Here is a 27179-nt window from a genome sequence, read left to right as displayed (position 1 = left end):
GTAAGTATTTTTCTGTTTTCATTAGCGTGATTGCAACATAGAGGCTTTAATGAGATCAGTGTAGAAATGGTCATGTGTGTAATGCAATGGAAATAGCAAATACATGTGCTCAAATGGGATGACACAACTAAAAAGGATGATCCTACGTATTTTACTATCATAACTTCATAAAGTATTCACGGTGTTTGCTAAGTTTTGGCCATTTAATGTACATTTAACTTCACGATAGGATCCACGATTTGCTACTTGAATACAAAACAAGAGCATGCTTGGCGGTCGTGTAAAGATAAATGTAATTATAAAAATATAACTTGGATTGAAAGTTACCTAGAAATATCGTTAAGTCAGGCCAGAATATTGTTACCAGTCTTAATGATCAATTGCTCGCATAACGTTGACATGGGGTGCTATAAGTAATAACAGGGAAATATAAATAAATCTGTGCCTGGATGCTCACGCACAAGATGCACTGAAAACGCGAACTATGGCGCATAAAGGAACATAACGTTGCTAAGTCATTGCAACCAAACTTGCTAAGACAAGAGAGTGTAATATTGAATGTCAGCCGTACTATGTACAAACTGTGGCAAGACATCAGTATGCACGAAAAAACGCGACACATTAAAAAGGTGATGTGGATGTGGAACCAAACCACTGAAATCAATGTGTTTCGAATGGACGCGAGTTGCAGCGCATCGACAATGTAAATATCTGTTTCGCCGCGGACTCTAGCAGAAATAGACGGCGATCGGGGGATAGAAATGTTTGTGGAACTGTCTGTAGGATACAAACTGTCAACTTAGGTTTGTGAAATTATGATGCACGTCACTACGTAGGCACTTAATAAGCTTTCCTCAAACGAATTAAAACTGTTTCACAAACAATTTGTGAACTGACTTACGTCGTACGAATTAAGGCAACCTTGTTTAGGAAAACTGAGACACTAAGTGCTCACGCGAGTGTAGTGTAAGAGGCAGTGACAGAAACTGGGCCTGTACGGAACAATAAATAGCAGATTAATCAAATGCTACCCTGCAGCAAAATAACATCTGCGTGTAATCAGAAATCTATACCGTGTTAAAATTAATTTTCATGAACCCTTTCGTGCCGGATCGATATGTCGTGTTGAGCACCGAAGCGGAGGGCGTGGGCCGACACGACCCCTACCGGCTATCTTCCAGGCCAGCGGCAGCAGCAGCAGCTGTCCGCGGGCTCCGACTTCCAGACCTGACCGCGTGTTGCGGCCAGGCGTAGACCTCACCGGCGACATCGGTTTCCAGCCGACGCACCGACACTCCAGTCAGCGTAGACTTACGGCGACGTACGACGACTACGGCGACTCGTCAAGACGACGGCTTTCAAGAAAATATTTAAATATACCGGTGTGCAGAAGCCCATAGAGAAAATTAGTCTTTCACTATAAGAATTTTGGCAAACATATAATAACAAAAACCCTTTAATTTGAAAACGTAGTGGTCACATTTATGTCCATAGTAATACGTTTTGAATAAACTGCCAACACAAAACAAAAGCCGAAACTGTTTCTTGTATTCCGTGGGCCAAATGTAACGTCTCCAAATTTGGACATTAAAGACACTGTGATTTTTGTAACTTATTACTAAAATGTCTGAAGTCTACAATAATTATTTTTCAACAGAGACATAGTCTGAACAATATACCTACCAACCCTGGCAACTGCAATTACAGATAATATCATCTTTTCTGTTCTATAAAAAATAAGCGGTCGTAACAGCCGCTACGACTTCTAACTTCTGTTTCCGTTGTTCTTGGAGAAAGTCATTTACGTTGAGGAGGTGTGTATGTTGCAATTATTAATATATGCATGAAATGTTAGTCTTGTTGTTATTGAAAGTTACCTTCCAACCCCTCGTGTCAATGTTTTCTACATTTAAACCATTTTAGCAATTTATAGTTGCCACGCCGCCAGGAACAGAACATCGCTTCGGTGGTGTGCAACAGTCAGCCGCCATTACGCGACAATTTTAATTATTATAAAGTATTTCATGTGTTTCCCCACAGCAGCAGCCGCAAAGCAGTTTAACGCATTTCATTTAATAATAGCTTGCATAGAAAAGAATTTATTTTATTACAGTGTCAGTATTTACAGTATTTTAGATCCAAGTTAGATACAGCAGCTTTGGCCTTGACTATGAACGAAAGAATCTTAAAATGTATAAATTCTTTACGCATCTCTTATGATAAAAGTTAACCCACCAACAAAAAGTAAATGCAAAGCCATTATTTTATTCTCTTTACATACTTTTTATTTCATTGGGTTGCCTACGAAAGTCTGACCTCTGTTACATTCACGTTTACGTAATTTTTTATAGGCAGGCTTGGTGTCGGAAACAGAAAGAGCGCCCGGAGATGCATGCTTGACACGGATGCTCGATGCACTGCCTGTCATTCGCTTCCGACACTGGCGGAGGACACGCCTTGTTCCTGCTGTGTGGCGCGTGGCTCGCACACGGCCGCGGGACGTATGGCCTAAGCGCTGCCTGAGAGGCGTGAGGCTGTGGTGCTGGCAAGCGCCGCTGCTTTCACTTCCAGGTATCTCAGAAATTTGCGAAAACTGCACACTGCATTCGCGTCCGTCACCTTCCGTCCTGACTGCCGCTCGGGTTTTGGCCCATATGGCCGGAGCGGCACGGGAAACTTCTGCGAGAGGCGCCAGCCATGAAAAGCTGCGAAAAACGCAAAAGAAGGTAACCAAATCCACCTTTCTTCCTTGACAACAAAATATTAACTTTTATTTATAAACTTGGAAAATCATAGTGCTGCAAAAAATGGCTCTGCGCAGTTTGAGAAAATATCTGTGGATTCCTACAGTTTCGTTATTTTCTTAACATTTTTGGGAGTTTTTCTTCGCATATTATTCCTCAATCTGAGATCATTACTGTAATAAATGAATGATACAAAATTAATTTAATGCTTTTCGAAGCATTAGGACGGTAGCATGAAAAGAGGGGGTGGCGGAAAGAAGGCTGAAAAAATTGAAGGAGCCAGCAGCACCTTTTTTTATTCGAAACGAAACTGGCAGTAGAAAAAATAACTTCCGCGTTCTCGGAATACAGCACCGTTTTCACGTGCAAAAAAACTCATATCAGTTACGGAAATGGGAGGAAAAAAATCTGAGTTATGGAAAATTTTCGCCAACAGATATCAATTGTTCAAATGTCCAATTTAAATTAATAGATAACACAAATTCATCTCCTTGATGTAGAAAGCGAAATGAAGTTCCACCATAATGAAAACATAGAAAAAAAGAATAAAAGAAGTTTCCATCGGGGTAAACAAGTCTGTAAACAAAATCAGAGCAACAAATCGTCTTCTTCGAAGAAACATAAAATACTAAACTGCAGCCAACAACGTGATTACGCAGAAGTCCTGTCTCCAGTAATTAATGTCAGCAGTTTCCAATAATGCCTTACTTTTACTCACGTTGCGTCCAATAGTAACTGTAGCTCCGGACATCACTTAATGACTACATTTATGGACACAAATAGTTTCAAAATTTACACTCAAATTTTTACAGTCAGTGTTGAAACGAATGGTCACTTCTTGAAATGAGTTCACATCTTCGCAATAACGCGAGAAAGACTTAGTGCTTCATATCAGCTGTTATTGTTGTAAAAGCAAATTTGGAGGCGTATGCTAAAGTCCAAACTGTACACCAAGTTTGTCAAATGCTTTCCGTATCGGGATAAGCAGAAATGTGGCATAAAGGTTCTGATAGGGTGCTGTTTCGTTCGTGAGCATCCCAGACGTAGGTTAAAAATTCAGGTTATCTGTTAAGCGAAGGGCGAAAAAAATGGTTCAAATGGCTCTGAGCACTATGGGACTTAACATCTGAGGTCATCAGTCCCCTAGAACTTAGAACTACTTAAACCTAACTAACCTAAGGACATCACACACATCCATGCCCGAGGCAGGATTCGAACCTGCGACCGTAGCGGTCGCGCGTTTCCAGACTGAAGCGCCTAGAACCGCTCGGCCACATCGGCCGGCCGAAAGTTGCATTTGCAGTTTGAGCAGAAATCTAGACATTTGCATTCCTGTATGTTACTAGATAGGGCCGCTAATGAGTTACCAAAATATGGAGAGGCTGTATCTGCCGTATATGAGTTCTGTTCATGGGGCTAGCAGCATACCCTGGCAGTAATACAAACGTCCCTGAATCGTGGACACACAAAGCGATGTTCAGTGGTGTCTTCTGCCACACAATCATCGCATAGGCTCCGTGGTATAAGATTTATGGCATATACTTTCGCATTAGTTGGTATAGCGCGACTGAAAACCTTATACCACGCAGTTTAGACATCTTGCGTTATCAGTGAGCTGGAAATGTTATTCCACACTGCTTGCCAATCAAAGTGCGGCAATCGCTGTCCCATTTATTTTTTAGGTAAAATACCGCGGAGAGCACCTGCGATTACACTAGCATTTTTTGACACGCGTCGGCATCCACTAGATAACTGCTATGAAGATAGTATTTTCGAACAAGATTGAAACTGATGTCCGGTGGTATTCAGGTTGATACGATGTAAACGGTATCAATGGTGGACTCACTGCATCGTTTTCCATGAAGCGGTTTATTCGGCGCAGAAAAAGCGCGGATCATTTCGGATGCAAACATGTCGGTCATATTCCACCGCCTTCCAGAGGGAGTGTGCACGTCCGCAAATCGACGTTAAGGATTTCTCCTCGCCAGGTGTACCAACAGACGGCGTATTGAATAGCCCTTTCGAGTTCCTCTGGCACTGGCAAAGCCTGTATCAGGAACTACGCCTTCACCAGAATTTGTGTATTTGCGACTGAGACCTTTTCCGTTAAAGCCAGATTGCGTTTGGCATTTGCTCGAGTCAACGCCCTAATGGAGTAAAACACTGCAAGCAAATTTAAGGCTTCCATACGTTGGACGTTTGCCGTCATTAAAACGCCCAGCATTTTATGTTCGTCTTTCATGATATACCAGTTGCGTTAGACAGTCTTCATATTATTGGTAGGATGTAACAGAACAGATTTTCCTGAGTCCACCAGTGGCCCTGACGTCTTTTATAACTGTTCGAGAATAGAATGCAGGGCATCAGTGCCGTCCAGTCTTTCCATAATAAAGCCTAAATCATCTACATAGCCTGGCAAGGCCGTGAGCCGCACCAGTAGTAATGCCATGACAGACGTCGGTGATCTTCTGCAATAGTGCATCAAGAGCTACAGCGTAGGGGCTCATAGACACTGGGTACCCTTGCCTGACAGATTTGTTAATTTTAACATTAGCTCCCGGATCCTCATTGAAGAGTATTCTAGAGGTCGCCGGCTTTAAAATATTCTGAATCAAGTTGGAAATTTAATGCCATATCTCATATGCACCATCACCTTTCGCAATTTCTCATGGCTGCTCCTGCCAAAAGCAGTCTTGAACTCAACTGAAACGATCCACGACGGGAGGTAGCATAACACATACGATCGCGGTAAGCAAGAATCGCATCGTATATATTCCTTCCAGGAACAGCACATATCTGATGAGGACTAATGGCAGTCTTCATAGTAAACTTCAAACGGTTGGAAAAACAGCGAGCAACATCTTTACAGTCCGCGTTTAATAAGGTGATCGGCAAGGTTACGCTGTTGGTTTTGATCTTAGACTAATGAGGTCCTCCAGAAGCTCTTCTGGAACTCCGGTGCCATTGCGGAGCTCTTTGGCCATCGCAACAAGCGTGTCCTTTAAACCTCCACATAGAGTCCCACCGGAATACCGTCGTTGTGAGCAGCCTTACCCTAAACGCTACTCTTAATCACAACGGCTCCATTTCCATTGTAAACATTTCATTTAAAAGTAATCTATCAGTTATCTTTAAAACACGTGGAATTTCCCCCAAAAAGGACTGAAAGGCATTGTCATCCAGAGACCTGTACAGAAAAAGCGTCGTCAAGAGTTCGTAAATTTCTGTTTGAATGTCCTTTTGATTTGATGCTTTGGCGCTGGCATTCGTAATCCATTCCTTTATAAAGAGTTTCTCACACCGTATTCGTTACCATTTTAAATGGTACATTGATAGTGATGCAGTCATTGTAGGGTTGTAAGGCCTGCTACGTTTAACTCAGCCTCTCGATTTCCGACACAAATTATCCAAAATGTTTGTTTTGATTTGTTCTAATGCCGGGAGAAGGTCTGGAGGATCGATAACTTTACACTTGAGATCTTTTAAACGTTCTTGATAAAATGCAACCATCGTCGTTTCCAATGGGCTTTGCCACATTTATAATTAATTAAAAGGTTCTGGAGGCAAGTTTGCCATGGTAGAGCCACCATTCAAATTCATAACGCGCCTGCAAACGCCAATGTTGCAGTTGCTGCCACGTTGAATGCACTTGTTCGACAAGAGATTCGTCATCTAGAATGTTAGTGTTCAACATCCAGATCGTATCTTTGTGTTCAGGACGTACATATGGGTTGTGTAAAGTACAGAAGTAACGACAATGATCCGAGAAGATCGCCGAGAAGATATCGGCCTGGAGAACTAGAGACGTTAATTGTATGGAAATACAAATTCTATCCAATTTACAGCGTCCATAATTGTAAAATTGCGAGACTAGTAGGATAAAGTGGATTCTGACCAACTTTTGATATCAAACTAATTATGCAAATTAGTTAATTGATAAATTAATTACCCCATCCCGTCATGATGTTATGGGTTTTCCCCAGTCAGCACGTGGGTCCCCCTCAGGGAACATCCCCTCCCGTGACATAATACAAGTTGGCGGTCTGGGAAAAAATGGCGGGAAATTCAATTTTTTGACGGGAATATCAAATTGTGTGTGTTCACCTCGAGCTAGTTCACAACACCACAACCAGAGGGCATTGTTGGCCCTCTCCCACTATCCCACATCCCCTACATTCCTCCATCTGGAAATTGGCAGGGAAAGGACTCAGTGTGTACTGCGCTGCCAGATATGGCGGATGTAAGTCTTCATTATTTTGTACACAGTGCAGTATAGTGTTTATTTAAACAATTTGAGCTGCAATTGATTAAGCTCTAGACAGTAGCTCCATCCAGCTTTGTCAGTAACCACTAGATGTGGACATTTTCCCTATTAGTCCCGCACTACAGAGTTGCTGTAGCCAGTCCACCTAATGTACCCAATAGCCCTATATGGGGAGGATGGTTAATGATGGTAATACTCGTACAACAACAGGCTTTCGCTGAAGTACAGTGAACTGCCGAACTACAAGTGAATAACTGTTGCTGGGTAGAACATAAGGATGGGAAATAATAATATTAGAACAGCTACCCATTGTCCGACTGCACCTGTAACAGCCTGCCCATGTATACAGGACTCCTTGTAACATCATCATTTGAGAACGAAACTCACTTATATTTCTTTACGAGTTGCATCCCACTATGGGAAATTTATTTATTTATTTGTTTATTTAACATGATCAGATTAGGACCATCAGGCCCTCTCTTACATCGGACCAGTGTTCCACACATGCAGCATTTCACACATCAGAGTTACATCATGACAATAGTTTAAATAAGAAAATTAGATTACTCTAGCGACAATATGAATAAAGAGTAATGACTAAGACCTAATAAAGTAAATGCTGGCAGTATTTTTACAACAGGTGCTATACATACAAATTATGATAAAAGCAATAATCATAACAGTAAAAAAATCAAATAATAATCATAAACATGAGAAAAATTGGCAATAGTAATGAAGATTTGTGCAGGTGTACATTAATATCTTGGTGTGTAAAGCAGATGTTTACTAGTATAGCGAGTTTTGGGGAAGGGAGATTTAAGGAAGGGGAAAGAGGGAAGTAATGAGGTGAAGTGCATTCATGTACAGAGGCAGGCATTACTGTTGCTTAAGTAGATACGTCATTAACTGTTTTTTGAAGCCGGACATGTTTTCAAGTTCTCTAACATAACGAGGGAGATTATTCCAGAGTCGGGTTCCCGCTACTGTAAAGAACTTTGAGAAGGTGACTGAGCGATGCAGTGGAACAGAGAGGATTTTATTATGATGGGAACGTGTGTTTCTGTCATATTGTTCCGACATAAGCGTTAAGGACGAGGAAAGATATGAGAGACAGTGTACATTTATAAGGCAGTATATGAGACAGAGTGTATGGAAATCTCTGCGTTTGTCTGCACGCAGCCAGGACAATTTTGCATATGCTGGTGAAATGTGATCGAAAAGTCGAACGTCACAGATATATCGGACGCAGGCATTCATAACAAGTTCCATACGTCGCGAATTTTCCTGAGAGAGGCCTTGTAGGATAATATCGCTGTAGTCAATGGTTGGGAGTATAAGCGTTTGTACTAATTTCTTTTTCAGATCGAAAGGGAAGAGTTTTTTATATTTTTGTAGGACATGAAGGGATGCTGATGCTTTTTTGAACACTGCAGTTACGTGCTCCGCCCAATTTAGATTTTCATCTATTATTACTCCCAAACTCTTTGCTGAGGGAGAGAAGTTAATATTTGTTCCATGCCCTGTGCCCATTTTGATAGTGCATCGAGGTCAGTATTGAAATTTTCAATAGCTTTCTTAAGATTGCTTGGTTAAGCACTTAGATACAACTGAAAGTCACCAGCATACATATGATATTTGCAATAGGTCAGAACCGATGACACATCTTTGATATACAGAGAGAAGAGTGTAGGACCTAATACTGAGCCTTGGGGAACGCCTGACACTACCTGCCGCCATTGTGATTTTATATTCCCGGACAGGACGCGTTGCTGGCGAAACGTCATGTATGAGCGAAACCATTGCACTGCACTTGGTGAGAAATTTAGACCGCTAAGTTTGGCTAGTAAGATGTCGAAGTCGACAGTATCAAATGCTTTGCTGAAATCTAAGAAGCAAATGATAGTCGCTTCTTGTCTGTCCATGGCAAGTTTCAAGTCATCTGTCACCTTTATTAGTGCGGATGTTGTGCTTCCTTGTTTACGGAAACCTGATTGGTACTCGTCTAGTAGGTTGTTAGTAGTTAGGTAGTTAGTGAGCTGGTCATGAACTATATATTCTAAGGCCTTTGATAGTGCAGGAAGAAGGCAGATGGGGCGGTAGTCAGAGGGTGCTGTGGCGATGTCCTCTTTAGGCATTGACTTAATTTGTCCCAGTTTCCAGGCCTCAGGGAAAACACTTGTGATTAATGAATCGTTGAAAATGTCTGTTATAGAGGGCAGTAGTTCGTCAATAATAAGTTTTACCATGTGGATAGTCATAGCATCATGTCCAGTAGATGCTGATCTACTGGCTTTCTTGACAGTATTGCAAGTGACGTGCTTTGTATGCTCGATGTGCAGCATCTCTGAGATTCATGAGCTGTTTTAGTTCATCAGTCAGCCAAGGTGCAGGTTTCCTTTTTACTTTTCTGGTCTTTATTGGAGCATATTTGTCATATAGTTGAGTAATTTTGTTAGTGAAATCCTGGAGTTTGTCGTTTATGTCTATGAGGGGAGCAGAGGTTATCCCACAAACTATTTCTTGTGCCTCAGTTTCGAGTTCAGGCAAACTTATGCGTTTGAAGTCTCGGTATGTTGACAGTTTTTGTTTGTTTCTAGGACATTCTAGTGAATACGTCATGAAAATGACGTCATGGGCGGACATGCCAGGCGCAGATGAGAGGTGCGGATTATTCTGTTTGGAGATTTCGTTGCGAATATATCTATGAAAGTGTGACGCAGTCGTGTGATGAGTAGGTGCCAGCTGAAGTAGCGTCTTAAATTTTTCAGTGGATGGACTACTGCGCAGAAAATTAATGTTAGTGTTACCTGCTATAATTACATGTTCATATGAGGATTCGAGACTAGAGAGGGCAGTTTCGAAGCAGGCGAATCCACCTACTTTGGGAGGTTTGTAAAGGACACACATTAAGCACTTTCTGTTGAGGGATTTGGTCTCTATGAACACATATTCCTCTTGTTTATCTACATTGTTGTCGGATGTGTGTAGTACAGTAGGTGACAAATCAGAGCGTATGTATGCCCCTACTCCGCCCCCTCGTCTGTTGCATCTGTCGTGCCTGAGAAAGATATAGCCATCTAGGTCTACGAAAGTTGTAGGAATACTTGGTTTGAGCCAAGCCTCTTACAAAAGTATTACGTGTATATCAGTAGTCTGAAATATATATTTGAACTCGTCGAAGTGAGCTGGCAGAGATTGTACATTTGCATGTGCAATATGCAGCTTGGTGCGTTCGGGTGTTGATTGCCCGAGGAGACTGCCGACAGATGTTTGCGGGTCGTGGTTAGCGGTGACAAGAGGGTATGGCATGAGGAATGCGGAAGCCGTGTGACGGAGGAGTGGGGGGGGGGGGGGGGGGGGGGGGGGAGAGTGTCCTCCCAGTTCTGTGCAGTGAAACCAGCCGGTAGGGGGTGCGTCCCCGGGGAGGGAACGGGATCTGCGGCCAAGGTCAGCGAGGTCTGCAACGGTTCTGGAAGTAGCCGTGGGCTGGCAGGGGAAGGAATTTCTCTAAACACAACGGGAGTTATCTGCACGTAGTGGTAGAGTGTGATATTAATTACAGATCCTCGTGTACTGTCAGACCCGACTTCGGGAGATTCTTCTTTGCTCTGAAGATTTCAGATCTTTTCCTATAGGTCACAAATTTCACTAGTATAGGTCTTGGTTTTGTAGGACCTGGCGCCCTACGACTCACTCTATGACTTCTGTCAATGTCACCCGGAGTCACCTGCACGCCCAGCTTTTCTTGGACAAGGTTTATCACAAGTTCATCTGTGTTCTCTCTGCTGCTCTCTGGAATGCCGAACAGTCTGAGATTATTGCGTCTCTGATATTGTTCGAGCTCGTCCGCCTTCTCGATCAATTTCTAGGACGATGAACATCATAGCTTACATTAGAAAAGCATGAAACTTAATCCAAGAATAAATTTTAACACAAATTAGAGAGCTCTTGCATTACAGAAATATGAGAACGACGACTGGTACTTACAATTTTATATTAGTAAGGGCTAATGTACTATCGCCGTTTTTACAAATGTCGTCATAGATCCGTTTGTCAAAATGAAATATAGCCCTAGGATTAGGGTTTGTCACGTAAATAGAAATTAATACATAGATCTTGCAGAGCTCAAACCGACTGAGTGTAATCGGCGAGCGTATTTACTCTGAGACCAGGGCAGGTGGCGCTCATGGCGAGAACCATGTGCCATTTGGCGTACAAAGGCAACGTGTAAATTATTAGTATTAATAACGTCCTTAGATAAAGTAACAATAAAAAAGAAGGAAGGCGTTTAACATCTACATCTACATCCATACTCCGCAAGCCATCTGACAGTGTGTGGCGGAGGGTATCCTGAGTACCTCTATCGGTTCTCCCTTCTATACCAGTCTCGTATTGTTCGTGGAAAGAAGGATTGTCGGTATGCTTCTGTGTGGGCTCTAATCTCTCTGATTTTATCCTCATGGTCTCTTCGCGAGATATACGTAGGAGGGAGCAATATACTGCTCGACTCTTCGGTGAAGGTATGTTCTCGAAACTTTAACAAAAGCCCGTACCTAGCTACTGAGCGTCTCTCCTGCAGAGTCTTCCACTGGAGTTTATCTATCATCTCCGTAACGCTTTCGCGATTACTAAATGATCCTGTAACGAAGCGCGCTGCTCTCCGTTGGATCTTCTCTATCTCTTCTACGAACCCTATCTGGTACGGATCCCACACTGCTGAGCAGTAGTCAAGCAGTGGGCGGACAAGCGTACTGTAACCTACTTCCTTTGTTTTCGGATTGCATTTCCTTAGGATTCTTCCAATGAATCTCAGTCTGGCATTCGCTTTACCGACGATCAACTTTATATGATCATTCCATTTTAAATCACTCCTAATGCGTACTCCCAGATAATTTACGGAATTAACTGCTTCCAGTTGCTGACCTGCTATTTTGTAGCTAAATGATAAGGGATCTATCTTCCTATGTATTCGCAGCACATTACACTTGTCTACATTGAGATTCAATTGCCATTCCCTGCACCATGCGTCAATTCGCTGCAGATCCTCCTGCATTTCAGTACAATTTTCCATTGTTACAACCTCTCGATACATCACAGCGTCATCAGCAAAAAGCCTCAGTGAACTTCCGATCTCATCCACAAGGTCATTTATATATATTGTGAATAGCAACGGTCCTATGACACTCCCCTGCGGCCCACCTGAAATCACTCTTACTTCGGAAGACTTCTCTCCAATGAGAATGACATGCTGCGTTCTGTTATCAGGGATCTCTTCACTCCCGTTATAACAGTATGGGAGCATTGGTACAAATAATGTAGCTATACATAAAAAAAGCAGGTGGCGCTTACGCCGCAGAATTACGCCCAGTGGCATATACAGCCAAAATATTAAAAATTACATTACTATATTAGTGAAGCCCACAAACGGTATATATATGAGAACTTTAAAATTGACAATAATGGCTCTTGTCAAGACAGAATTACGAACACTGGTACATAATCCAGTTAATACACATTCGCAGGGAACCAAAGTTTTAGAGCCAGACAAAATCACATAAGGGCCGATGTAGTGGCAAACATACATCGTGACAAAACCACATTACATAGAGGGTAGTGAGCTTAAAGCATTGAAGGTGCATCATAGCTTCCTGAGGAAATAGACCACCAAGGATACCAGCATTAATGTTATACCATAAACAGTACAGGTTCAAAGCCTTCGAAAAATTGTCTTCAAGCAAGGTTCTACTGGTCGTTCAGTATATTACCGTCCTTGAGCTCCAGATGTTTGAAAATTTGTAACTCTTCCCATAGATCTAATCTACGCCCTTTGACTTCTCTGTGTAGGATAATAGTGTCTTCTAAATGTTTAGGCGTATGGCCGGCTATCAGGAGGTGTTAATCAAAAGTAGAGCTGTGTATATTCGCTCCTTTTTTACCTAATAGGTGTTCTTTATATCTTGTTATATATAGTATAGTAAAAAGCATTAATCGTAAACTGAGAGAACACGACGCCTTAGCCACTAAGAGTGACAAAGGGAACACTGCTGTCGTGGCTTTTTAAAACTGAATATATAGAAAAGACTGTTGTTTTTTGAGGAAAATGGCATCACTGAGGTTACCGTAGATCCAACCGCGGAATTGCAAAAAGAAATCCGGCGTATTTTAGCTAGTTCTGTCAGCTTGTTCAATAACTTCCAAAAGAAAGGTCATAAATATGAACCCGAAACCACCCGTGCTCGGAAGTCAGTTTAAACTGCACAAACAAAATCACCCGATTCGCCCTGTAGTGAATGAATAGGTAGTCCACATCACACACTCGCTAGGTGCCTCCATTTTGAAATTAAAAATGCTTTCATATTTGAAAATAATTTTTCGTTTAAAAACAGCAAGGAATTAATCAACAATATTCAAACTGTAATATGCACACCTGACACTAGACCTGCTGACTCAACTCATCCAAAAGCTCATAAACTGGCGTTTTTTCATTCTGCCATTCACCGTGTGGTAACTACTCCTTTATCACCTGCCGATCAACAAAAAGAATTGAATGTCATCAAAGCGATTGCGGTTAATAATGGATACAATCAGAATATGATTGATTAAATGTTCAGTAAGAAAACTTCCCAAAACTGTTCGACTTTGAGCAACAGCCTCCCCACTGATAGCAAAGAAGCTAAAAAATTTATTTCTGTTCCTTTCTTGGGTAATATATCGTCTAGGATAAAACGTCTTCTAATGAAAAAATTTATCTGTACAGAAGGAGACGTTACAGTTATCAGTTTAAAAAGAAATATTGTACATTCAGTAGAGATTGCCGGCGATTGGTTTTCCAATTCAGGGGTTTACAAACTAACCTGTAATAACTGCCCTTCATACTATATTGGTCAAACAGGCAGAGCTGTGAAAACAAGATATAAAGAACACCTATTAGGTAAAAAAGGAGCGAATATACACAGCTCTACTTTTGATGAACACCACCTGATAGCCGGCCATACGCCTAAATATTTAGAAGACACTATTATCCTACACAGAGAAGTCAAAAGGCGTAGATTAGATCTATGGGAAGAGTTACAAATTTTCAAACATCTGGAGCTCAAGGACGGTAATATACTGAACGACCAGTAGAACCTTGCTTGAAGACAATTTTTCGAAGGCTTTGAACCTGTACTGTTTATGGTATAACATTAATGCTGGTATCCTTGGTGGTCTATTTCCTCAGGAAGCTATGATGCACCTTCAATGCTTTAAGCTCACTACCCTCTATGTAATGTGGTTTTGTCACGATGTATGTTTGCCACTACATCGGCCCTTATGTGATTTTGTCTGGCTCAAAAACTTTGGTTCCCTGCGAATGTGTATTAACTGGATTATGTACCAGTGTTCGTAATTCTGTCTTGACAAGAGCCATTATTGTCAATTTTAAAGTTCTCACATATATACCGTTTGTTGGCTTCACTAATATAGTAATGTAATTTTTATATTTTGGCTGTATGTGCCACTGGGCGTAAGCGCCACCTGCTTTTTTTATGTATAACTACATTATTTGTACCAATGCTCCCATACTGTTATAACGGGAGTGTTAAACGCCTTCCTTCTATTTTATTGTTACTTTATCTAAGGACGTTATTAATACTGATAATTTACACGTTGCCTTTGTACGCCAATTGGCACATGGTTCTCGCCATGAGCGCCACCTGCCTTGGTCTCAGAGTAAATACGCTCGCCGATTACACTCAGTCGGTTGTGAGCTCTGCAAGATCCATGTACTAATTTCTATTTACGTGACAAACCCTAATCCTAGGGCTATATTTCATTTTGACAAATGGATCTATGCCGACATTTGTAAAAACGGCGATGGTACATTAGTCCTTACTAATGTAAAATTGTAAGTACCAGTCGTCGTTCTCATATTTCTGTAATGCAAGAGCTCTCTAATTTGTGCTAAAATTTATTCTTGGATTAAGTTTCATGCTTTTCTAATGTAAGCTATGATGTTCATTGTCCTTAGGTCACCTTCTGAAGAAGACAAATTTATATTTGTCGAAACCTAGGTAAAGAATTCTTTATCCATTGCAACTGGTCGGCTGTTTATAATTTTATTGCGTGGAACCGTTGCTGTTGTGCAGCTATGTTTAAAATATTTGTCAATACACCTAGAATTTCTCACTTGAAATGTAAATATCCCCATTTATATGAGTTACTTTCGAAAATGAAAGCACTCGGACCATACACGCGTTTTCACATCGCTACAGTATCGATACTTGTGAAAATCCGTGGCATAGGCTATATTTCCTCTAAATATTCTCTCATCAGGTAGAAAAATATCTTTTCTTGTCTGTTACGTTCTGCATCACAGGACTAGAATATTAAACTCATTTTCGGCTGATGACGGAGTGCTAAGACCATGCCCTACCTCTGTCAGAAGATGCCTCCTCGCTTTCAAACTTTCACTTCAGCTAAACAAATTTCTCGTCTCATACGAAGTCCTCTCAAAATAAAAGCACAGAGAAGTTGTAAATATCATGTTTACATTATGTGTCACTTTATAAACTCTATAAAATAGCTGATTTTATTATTATGATCTTCTCGCCCAGATCTCACAGTACCGAAAAAACTCCTGGTTAATGCTCCAACTCTCGGATCATATCCACGGTACTCTTAACTTGGTATCCAACCGTCGAGCAGCACGTCATTGATACAAAATTGATAGTGTAATTTATTAATGCAATCATGAGAGCCCCTTTGCATGATGAATAATTTTCTTTGCTGCAGTCGGATAACACTCGCCAGGTAACCATTACAGACGTTTCCATGTCGTCTCTAGACGCTTCCCACAGTCAAAGTAAACACTCCCTCTGATACTAAAATGGGTGGTAACTGTCATCAAATAGCTGAAGACATCCAACGCTATTTGTGTTATGTCTCTTAGTTGTATTGTCATGCCAGTGCAAGTAAGTCACTTAGAATTGTGGCATACTACTCCGGAACTAATCCTGCTGAGACCTCTCGGACTGTGGGGCAGTACGATGTTTCGCTCTCTCTTCCATCCCTGGATTGCATGTGGACAGCTGTCACCGGGGCACAAACTTCTATCCTCGGCCGACAACCCACCATTCGCCATGCCAGACAGCTGTTAATGATTCCAGACTCACAAAAGACGTCCCTCCTTCCCAGAAGGACTGGGCAGTTAAATGTCGCTGAACAATATGCTTCCCGTCATCACTTCTGCAAACCAAAACGATCTGAGATGTGTTTTCGAAATATCCAGGAAATGCTGACACAGTGAGCAATAGCAAAATACCAGCATACTGACCGCTACATTCCAAACATCTAGAAACGTATGTTTTCCTCAGAGTACAGACCTATAGAAGCGTTCCCATTATCTCCTGTCAGATTAGTGGGCGGATGATTCCAGCACTCGAATGGGAATCCCTGCAGGGAAGACGATGTTCTAGTACGAAGAACTGGCTTTTGAAACTGTCCGCAGAAGTAGTCTACTTCCGCCAACATACATTTCGCATAAGTACCACAAAGATAAGATACGAGAAATTTGCGCTCATACGGAAACACATAGGTAGTCTTTCTCCCTCGCTGTATTTACGAGTGGAATGGGAAAGCAAATGACTAGTAGTGGTACAGGATACCCTCCACCACACACCGTACGATGGATTATGAAGGAAGCATATAGATGTAAATTTAGTCAACCTATTAAGATGTCGGTCCATCCATTTATAGGCATACAAAAGGCACGGAAGAATGTTGTCTCTGATTAGTTGAGAAAACAAAAGACAGAACTGCTGCTGATTCTCTCTCTGTAGAAAACTAATTTTCTTATTGAAGTTATTTCGCAAGACTGTGTGGGAGGTTGTAATATGTTTGCCCACAGTACTTGGAGAAACGGCATACAGCTCACCTCTCAACTCGTCTTTCGTCACAGTATCGCTTACCTGTCGTATTCTCACGAATCTTCCGGTCTTCGATATATAGCATTTGAATCCACCTGAGTTCGACGAGTAAAAGAGATTCCCCCCAAGCCAAATTACAGATCCCCTGCTAACAGTCTCGAAATACCCTTATGTTCCGGCAGCACTGTTCCATTAGAAGACTGAAAGGTAGAGACATATCACAACGAGAAAAATAGCACACTAACATACAAGAGGAAATTTAAAACCATGCAGAGTACTCATAGATTGCACAAAGAAAATCAAAAGCGTAACATGTACAATTCATCAGTATCGAATGCCTGACAATAAATATCCCTCGTTTACATGACCTAATTTCACTGACAGAACAGTGCCCCCCGCCCCCCCCCCCCCCCCCATCTCTCTCTCTCTCTCTCTCTCTCTCTCTCTCTCTCTCTCTCTCTCTCTCTCTCTCGATATTTTTGTAACATTCAACGGAATAAAACTACAGACTTTGAAAATTTCGCTAATGTCACCTGGTAGAAAACTCAATAACATTTTACTGCATCCCCCTCTTCAGATGTACCGGAAACAAATACTGTCTGTGTGTTGACATCGATCATACGTGGTGGTCCCATTAAATATACTTTCCCATTAAATATACTTGTATTGGTCCACTGGAGCAGGCGACCAGTGATAAAAGTCGCTTCCATTGACCTGCGTAAAGTTTTGTCGCCTGCACTGGAGGAAGATCATATCCCACAGGAACCCTCTCCTTGTGATTAATAGTCTGTGTTGTTGTTTCATAAGTAGTTTGATACATTGTTCTTGCTGTAACACACTGAAGCGGTGTAAGACTACAGCTGTGCACACAGCTATACATTATGCTTTTCTACCGTGACTCAACATCGGTGTCAGGTAATAAACATTCATTAACATGTTTCGATCTATTGGTTCTCACAGAACACTGGGCATCGCATGGTGTAAACTATGCTGCTGCCACAACGCACAGGATGCTTGAATAAATGAGAGAGGTGGTGCATTTTATTGACAAAAATGTGGAATACATCGCAACATATGGAAACTGGAAGAGTGTACGGCATTTTGGAATGTTTCCAAACAGCTGTCCAGAGGTGATGACCTCTACATTTAATCTCATCATCCACAGTGACATGGTAGCAGATGTCTTCCATTTTCGAAGGGACCGAGAGAATGGATTTCTCAAATTGATGGTGCATATTGCAGCCAGGTACACGACAGCTGCTTCCGTGTCCTAGGTGGTAGTCATCCGGACCAACAAATCTTTGTGTCTTTCATTTTTATGACTTACAGTGCATAGTGTCCAACCACATGTGGAACAGGGAAGTATTCTACAGGACTTAAACCCATAGAGCATGGGTAAAATGCACCATCGGGTGCCTATCCCACAGGTGGAGGAATGGAATGATTTCCATACACCTAGGCGAGTATGTAGATACCTCTCGCATTTTTATCGTTTTTCCATCAGCTTTGCGTATTCTCTACCAACTTCGCAATTTTACTATGTTTTTAGTAAAGGGATCCTTTCTTGCGATTGATAATTTGTGGGATGCGATGATGCTACAGTACAGGTGACAAAACTTTTCACTGGTCTGTGCAAGCGAATTCCATCACCGTCCGCCTGGTCCAATGGAGCAATACCTGTATATTTAATAGGTTGGCAACATATGCTCAATGTTAGCACACAGACTGTATCTGTTTTCAATATATTGGAAGTGAGGAACATGGTAATGTCTCATCGATTTCTCTACTGTGCAATGTTATCGCAGTTTTTATAGTTCATAGTTTTTCTCTGTTGGATAGTAGAAAATAACGAGGGTGGAGAGAATCTTTGGGTGACGCACATGAATGAACCCTGAGGAATGCGGACTGTAGTACCTGTAAGTAGTTTGGAGATGCACTGCAATGCAGTAGCAGAATCCTTATCCTTCTTCCAGTTCCCACATGATGTGAAGTCTTTCTAATTTTTCCAATAAGAAACACCACTACAGCTGCTCTTACTATCTTTCCTACTACCTACTGGTGCAGAAGAAAGCTTCGTTTGGCGCTGGTCTCACACGTCGTACACAGTTGGCGGAGCTATGGCACGATGTTCTCATTTCTGCCGAGTGGTCAAAACACGATCGTGTCGCATTAGTTCAGCTGACCCTATTTCTCCATGGGATGCAGAGATATAGCACTCTCCGACTTCCGCTCGGTTCGAGCTTAAACTGGAATGACAACGTGGAGAAAACTGCTGGTAGGGCAGGGCAGAGACAGAGGGATTCGCTTCGTGACAGCCGTACTGTGCGTGGATCGCGTGCTGGGCTGCAGGAGCATGTACGGTACTGCTCCAAGTCATAGGAACCCGCTTGCGGGATCAGCCGCTCGTTTGTCCGCGCTGTGGCTTCCGCGCTCCTGATTTTATGATATCGGGAGCGGACTTGCGTGAAGATTATGACACAGGCGGCTGGTTTATCGGCAGCTAGTGCGAAAAATTGTCGTTGCGTGTGGCGGGCTGTGGCTAGGCGTGGTTTGGTGAGCGTCGTGTCAGTGCCGCGGGCATCTTAGCTGCCGTGGAGATTATCTCTGCCCCTCCGAGTGTTAGGGCACTCAAGACGTCAGGGCCTGGTCACTGGCCACATACCCGCGCTGTCAGGCGTTAAGCCCGTCTCACACGGAGCAAGATTCGCTGCAAGTTTTCTTGCTGGCTCGCGCGACGGCTGCCTTGCGGGCTCCGTCGTCTGCTAGCTGGCTACCTTGCTGGGAACCTTGTAAGATTTCTAAGATGGGTCCGGTGCTATTTTTCTTGCAATGTTCCCTGCGTGCTACCTGCGTTGGCCAATCATGAGACGTTTCGTTTGTGACGTCAGACGCGGAAAGCTTGGGCTGGAAGCCTTTGTTCATAGTTGCTAGAGGTGAGCCAAACGATTATTCTGGAGTAACCATTATCACAGTTCCAGTTATTCTCTGATAACCGTTACTGTTAACGATTATTAATAACTGCCAAGTTATTTTTCGCTAGCGAATACCGAATACTCCGAGAGTTAAATAACGACATACTTGGAATCCATCAGTTTAGTTATCAGTATAACTGCGAGTCGTGTGAAATGGCAGGAATATCGGATGAATCGTGTCATAACCTTAGCTTATTAACTCCGGGTACATTTTAGTTGATGTTAGAACGATTATTAGTGTTTCATATTGTATGTTTGTAGGTCATCGGTCGCTATTAGAAATATTATCTTCGCAGCTGCAACAGAAAGTATGCGGAACTTCGCCACAGCACTGTTCAAGTAAAATGTTAACAACGTACGTTTTTAAGTATGAAGTAATACGTAAACTGAGTACTGTAGGTTAAATTCGAAGCTTAATTTCTTGTGCTGCTCACATAATAGAATAAAGTGTACAGCCTTGTAATACAACAAAAAATCTACGTAATGTGACAGATTCCTTTACTCCTGTGCTGTAAAGTCCGCAGCTCGTGGTCGTGCGGTAGCGTTCTCGCTTCCCACGCCCGAGTTCCCGGGTTCGATTCCCGGCGGCGTCAGGGATTTTCTCAGCCTCGTGATGACTGGGTGTTGTGTGCTGTCCTTAGGTTAGTTCGGTTTAAGTAGTCCTAAGTTCTAGGGGACTGATGACCATAGATGTTAAGTCTCATAGTGCTCAGAGCCATTTGAAACATTTTGTGCTGTAAAAGATAGTCCTATTGGGGAAAGTGTGAGTACGCTAATCCAAGTTTTATGTGAGATTTGGAAACTGCTCGATTTCTCCAGCTGCAGCATGTTTATAACATATGAAGACATGCAGATCGAAAAGGTTGACAGTGTTACATTTCTGGGACTACAACTCGATAATAAATTCAGTTGGGAAGGGCATACCACATTTTTTCACTCTATTATTTCATAAGGGAGCATATTCCGTGGTAACTCATCAAACGTAGTAAAAGTTTTTTGCATGTAAAAGCGTGTAATAAAAATCGTTTGTGGTATAAATTCAAGAACATCATGTAGGAACCGGTGTCAAGGAACTTTGTATTCTAACCACTGCTTCCTAGTATATTTATTCCTTAATGAAATTTGTTACAAGTATTTCCAACCAATAGCTCAATACATAATATCAGTACCGTACTAGAAATAGGAACAGAAATCTACATAAACGCCTAAAATCACTTACCTTGGTCCAAAAGAGGTCCATTATTCAGGAACATGCATTTTCAATAAACTGGCAGCAAGTCAGCAACCATTAAAAACTTGGTTTCAGATAAAGCACGGTTTACACTGCGTTTGAAAGACTTTTTGATACAGAAGTATCCGATTCCACCCGTCATCAATATGCCGGAAATGGCTATTTTAAGTGTGTCCATGACGTCACTACACACACACACATACACATGGCAACAAACACGAAGATACATATAAATAATACAATAACATCAACCACCAAAAATACAATCAAACCAACGGGACAACTGCGGGAAGTTGGGGGTTTTAGGGTGAGGACAAGCTAGTAAAAAAAACACACCATGATCACAAAACACAAAATGAAGAACAAAAAGAAAAAAAATACAGCATTCTGCTACACCAACAAAAATCTGCAGGATTCGGACACTTCCCTTGAACACTATAGGTCAACCATAGGTGACCATACCAAAACACCAATACCCACAACTAAAAGCACGAAAATTGGAATCGGACATTTCCCTTGACCTACATAGGTAAACCTCAGATGACGATAGCAAAACATCAACACGTACAACTATGAAAATGGGAATCGGTCATTTCCGGTGACCTATATAGGTCCACCACAGCTACTGATGCCAAAAAACCAATACCTACAACTGCGAAAAATAAAACCACAATCCCAAAAGTCCACAAATCAATCATCCCTACATAAATTAAGTCACATTCAATACTCCATAAATACACAAAACAACACAGCTAAAAAAAAAAAAAACAATTACTTACCACCAGCAAATTCCGGCACTGCAAACTAGATCGGCCAGCCCCCCCCCGCCCCCACACAAACCAACTCATAAACACCGTGCCGTAATGACACACACACACAACAACACCTTTTTATGTCGAAGCAGATGGGTGGAATCGGACGCTTCCATTAACCACTCCTTCTACTCTCTAGATGAATATCGTAACAGAGACTGATAGACCAGCTTAGGTAAAAATTCTGCTATATTTCAGTTTTGACAGCACTTGGTTGCAACAGTCAAGATCGGGTATTCTGTGTATGATAAATTTATTAAAAGTGCGTAACTGTGTTTTATTCTGACAGTGTATCAGTTCTGTATATATTAGCAGTTACTGTAATATATTCACATATTTTGACAATCTCCTGACAAATGATGAGGATAATAATTATTATATTCAACTGTATTATGTTATTCTTCCAGACATGTTATTTGTCATTCGCGATGGCCAGCGGCTATTTCCGAAAAAGTACGTAAATATTTGTTCGCTCCAGTAACTATCGTCTCTGAAATATCACCGGGGTCTATGACTGGAGTCACTGTGTCAGGAACACAGTTATTCTGTTACCAACTTCCAGGTTACCTGTAATGGTAACCCGATAAGGCCAGTAATACACTATCAAATTTCTTTGTCAAAGAGTTGATCAAAGATGTGATCCAGTATTCTGTCCAATATATTTGACAAAGATCTTTGACGTAGCGCTAGAAGGGGTATTACCATGGAGGTAATATCTACATGGGTATTACACTGTCATCAAATTTTTCGTCAAAGTTCAAGATGGCTGACAACAACTTGTTATTAACCGCAGCAGTTCTACGTACTCCAATTGCATTGTGTGCACATGCAGAAAAGAAGTGGGGGAAAAAATGGAACCAGACATACGAGGTTGACAGTCTTAAAAGTCCTGGGATTACAACTTGACAATAAATTCAGTTGGGAGGAGCACACCGCAGAACTGCAGAAAGGCCTTAAGAAATCCGTATTTGCAATTCGAGTGTTAGCAGACGTAGGCAACATAAAAATGAAAAAGCTTGCATACTTTCATTCCATACGAGGTGCATTCAAGTTCTAAGGCCTCCGATTTTTTTTCTCTGGACTGGAAAGAGATAGAAACATGCGCATTGTTTTAAAATGAGGCCGCGTTCATTGTCAATACGTCCCAGAGATGGCAGCACCGTATGGCAAATGGAATTTTACTGCCAGCTGCGAGATTGAGAACTGTTTTAAATACTTAAAATGGCGACGTTTTCCTTACTTGAACAGCGTGCAATCATTCGTTTTCTGAATTTGCGTGGTGTGAAACCAATTGAAATTCATCGACAGTTAAAGGAGACATGTGGTGATGGAGTTATGGATGTGTCAAAAGTGCGTTCGTGGGTGCGACAGTTTAATGAAGGCAGAACATCGTGTGACAACAAACCGAAACAATCTCGGACTCGCACAAGCCGGTCTGACAACATGATCAAGAAAGTGGAGAGAATTGTTTTGGGGGATCCCCGAAAGACTGTTGAACAGATCGCCTCCAGGGTTGGCATTTCTGTGGGTTCTGTGCACACAATCCTGCATGACGACCTGAAAATGCGAAAAGTGTCGTCCAGGTGGGTGCCATGAATGCTGACGGACGACCACATGGCTGCCGTGTGGCATGTTGCCAAGCAATGTTGACACGCAACGACAGCATGAATGGGACTTTCTTTTCGTCGGTTGTGACAATGGATGAGATGTGGATGCCATTTTTCAATCCAGAAACAAAGCGCCAGTCAGCTCAATGGAAGCACACAGATTCACCGCCACCAAAAAATTTCGGGTAACCGCCAGTGCTGAAAAAATGATGGTGTCCATGTTCTGGGACAGCGAGGGCGTAATCCTTACCCATTGCGTTCCAAAGGGCACTACGGTAACAGGTGCATCCTACGAAAATGTTTTGAAGAACAAATTCCTTCCTGCACTGCAACAAAAAAGTCCGGGAAGGGCTGCGCGTGTGCTGTTTCACCAAGACAACGCACCCGCACAACGAGCTAACGTTACGCAACAGTTTCTTCGTGATAACAACTTTGAAGTGATTCCTCATGCTCCCTACTCACCTGACCTGGCTCCTAGTGACTTTTGGCTTTTTCCAAAGATGAAAGACACTCTCTGTGGCCGCACATTCACCAGCCGTGCTGCTATTGCCTCAGCGATTTTCCAGTGGTCAAAACAGACTCCTAAAGAAGCCTTCGCCGCTGCCATGGAATCATGGCGTCAGCGTTGTGAAAAATGTGTACGTCTGCATGGCGATTACGTCGAGAAGTAACGCCAGTTTCATCGATTTCGGGTGAGTAGTTAATTAGAAAAAAATCGGAGGCCTTAGAACTTGAATGCACCTCGTAATGTCATATGGGATAATATTTTGGGGTAAATCTTGAAGTCAAACAAAAGTTTTCAAGGTCCAAAAACGTGTAATACGTATTATTTGTGGAGTAAATTCACGGACCTCCTGCAGAAACCTCTTCAAAGAACTGGGTGTACTAACTACTGTCTCTCAGTATATTTACTTCTTAATGAAATTTGTCGTAAATAATACATCTCTTTTTCCAACAAACAACTCAGTTCATACATACAATACCAGGAACAAAAATGATCTGCACAAGGACTTAAAAGCACTTACTTTAGTTCAAAAAGGGGTCCACTGCTCAGGAACACTCATCTTCAATAATTTGTCAGGAAACATAAAAAATTTAGTTAGAAATAAAGATCTGTTTAAAAGGAACCTAAAAGACTTACTACTGGCCAACTCCTTCTACTCCATTGGCGAAATTTTTAATAGAAACAAATGATGTATTGTATTTACTCATACTATTAGTATTGTTATTTCAGCTTTAAAAAATCGACATGTTCCACATCCACGACGATCTCCTCAGCACGGATCTATGGAACGAAAAACTAATCTAATCTGGGTGAAGCCGTGGGTTTTACGACGACACGATAAAAGCATTCAACAAAACTTGTTACGTGAGCTTACAGTGGAAGACGTCAAGTCGTACATCAATTACTTAAGAATGGATGAGCATACATTTCTGTATGTGCTCAATGAAGTGTATCCTCATATCACAAAGCACAATATTCACTTAAGAACTGCTACATCTTCAGAAGACAGGCTCACTATAACACTCCGATTCCTTGCTACAGGAGAGGGTTAGGTTAGGTTAGGTTAGGTTAGGTCAGGTCAGGTCAGGTTAGGTCTCCAATCTTCTTAATCTATTTTTGTATTCAGGGTGTCTCACGTTGTAAAACGCCTCAGCAGCTTCAGACATCTCTATTAATTTTGTAGTTGTCGGCACACACCAATTGTATTTACCAGCAATGGTTATAAAAACACTACAGACGACAGAACGCTGCAGCGATGCTAGCGATCCATGTGGTAACATGTCACATTGCAGTGAACAGAAGACAAGCGGTTTCTTTGATCAAATATACAGCGATGCCCTAGATTTGATCAAATATTGGATGACATTTGACAGAGTCCCTATTACACTATCAAATATCTTTGACAAAGATGTTGGACAAAGATATTGGACAAAGAAATTTGATAGTGTAATACCGGCCTAACTGCCAGAGAGCGAGAACTGTGATCCAATAACGATAACTGCCAGAGGAAAATACCGATCTCTGACAGTTATTTCCATAGTGGCTCGAATTCCTTATGGTACCTCTCTTTATACTACCCGTCCAAGCTAAATTGACATATGAGGCGGTGGCTTTAGGGAACGACCGTACTTGTTAATGCCTGTACTGCAGCTCCTATCAGCCACCGCTCGGACATTAACTTTATTTAATTGTTTGTGCTAGAAGTAACGAAGACGCACGATGTAGTACACAGTTCTTATCAGATGGCGCGCAGTCTCACAGTTGTTCCCATGGCCTATAGAACGCCTACCAAATGGTCTACCCTCTCCCTAGTTCCTAGCCAGATCTCCGATGAGTTGACGGGAAAGCGTAGTACGATCTTCGGTCAACAATGGCGCGAGGCACTGTTGACATTAGACAGTTATTGAAATAACTGCCTGTATCAGAGGAACGGTTATCGCAGTAACCGTTACTTCTCAGTAACCGGTTATTTCTATCAGTTACGTTATTTTTTGCCACCTGTAATAGTTGCTTTTCTGCTGTTGTGAGGTGCGGTAGGAAGTTATTATAACTATTAAATAATGGCACCGCAGTGGTCCAAGGAAGCGATTGAAACATCGATATGTACTTATAGGGAAGAACAGTGTCTGTACGTCGTGAAAAGCGCAAACTATTATAATAAACATTTGCATGCAGAAGCACTCGAAAGAGTTGAAAGTGCCGTGTGTCTTGTTCGACCATATACGACGAGAAAGGAGTGCTGTAGCAAAATGCACAATTTACGTACTCAGTTTAAAGTGGAGCACGCCAAAGTAAAATCATCGAAAAGCAGTGGTGCTGGGATGAGCGACGTAAGTACAAAACTATGATTTTGTGTTGAATCGGACACATTTAAGACTATTTCCTAGAAATATCACACTGAATATTCAACCGATTTTTGAAAGCACATAATCTTGAATGGTAATGGATTACGTTGTAGCTTTCCCACGTACATTTTACTATGTTAATATGAACTTACAATTTTTCAGATATACAAACCATATTTATGGTATTATGAGAAGTTAATGTTTGCCAAGAAAAAGCACAGCCATAGGATAGGCCTGACTCAACATTCCATGCCTGAGCACAATGAAAGTGAAGAGGTAAGTTACCTATTTACTTAAGACAAAAACTGAATTTCATGGGTGTTAGACACATTGCATGTACAATTACAATACTGTGCTCCACTGTCGTAGCTATTCATACAAAATCATGTAGTGGATAGTAGTTTTGCAAAATTATTTTTGAAAATGAGGTTATTCTGTTTCAATCTATTTAAGAACCATAGTAAACCCTGAAGGAAATATTTTTAAAATTTTTTAACCTTTTAAAAACTGGAGCAAAGTAGCCCTAGTGTGGATTAATTTGCTTGTGGACAGGTATCAGTTTTCTCTGTAGTTTTGATATGGTTTTATTTCTTCTGTATGACTCCCAGTCTTCATCTGAACTTTCTCATTTGCAATTTGTTCTTATGATTGGTCTTCATCACTAGAATAATCAAGCACTGCCTGGTTTCTTCCTTCTATCAGGTTGTTTACTAGTACCTTTCACTGATTCAGAAGCATTTTGTGACATTTTTAGCAAATGTTCCATTTGTTATGGATTACTGGAATTCTTTCAG

The sequence above is a fragment of the Schistocerca americana genome, chromosome 8, assembly GCF_021461395.2.
Source record: "Schistocerca americana isolate TAMUIC-IGC-003095 chromosome 8, iqSchAmer2.1, whole genome shotgun sequence".
Lineage (NCBI taxonomy): Eukaryota > Metazoa > Arthropoda > Insecta > Orthoptera > Acrididae > Schistocerca > Schistocerca americana.
Note: the sequence above shows the minus strand (reverse complement) of the source record.